The sequence below is a fragment of the Perca fluviatilis genome, chromosome 12 (assembly GCF_010015445.1).
Source record: "Perca fluviatilis chromosome 12, GENO_Pfluv_1.0, whole genome shotgun sequence".
NCBI lineage: Eukaryota > Metazoa > Chordata > Actinopteri > Perciformes > Percidae > Perca > Perca fluviatilis.
The window spans coordinates 25,587,434-25,588,116 of NC_053123.1; positions in this window are offsets into that span (position 1 = coordinate 25,587,434).

Below are 683 nucleotides of genomic sequence, written 5' to 3' on the forward strand. Positions count from 1 at the left end.
AGAGGTTGGCCACTGATGTTGAGTGATGAATCTCTCTTATGGTCTGGCGTTGCCGCTCTGTGAAGACCAGTCAAGTTCTTCCACAACCGGGAAAACCATTTCTTTATAGACCTGGCCTTGTGCGCGTGGGCATTGATTGTCATGTTGAAACAGGCAAGAGACAAACCTAAACTGTTGCCACAAAGTTGGAAGAAGACTAATATCTAAAATACCATAATATGCTTTTGTTTCCAACAATACGGAAACGTAGCCTATGAGGAGGGGTGTCCACATACCTTTGGTCACATAGTGTACTTTGCAAGATTTGACTTATGAACATATGATCAGCCTTAATGATGTATTCTTATAGATGAAATAATATAAAATACTTCAAATTAGCATGACTAACTATATTAAATTGCTGCTTACATTAATGATCTAATGATATATTATATAGAATATTACTCACAAAGGGGCCATTCTGCATAATGCGTACTTTTACATTTTTTATATTTTTGCATTTTGCTGATAAAACTTATAGTAACATTTTAAATGCAGGATCTTACTCATAAAGTATTTTTACACTGATAATGCTAGAGACACTTGAGAAATGAATCTAAATACTGCTCCCTCCACTACCAGTTTTAAACTGGTACAGCCAAGAAAGTCACTGAATCAATTAAATATGGAATTAAATACTCTTT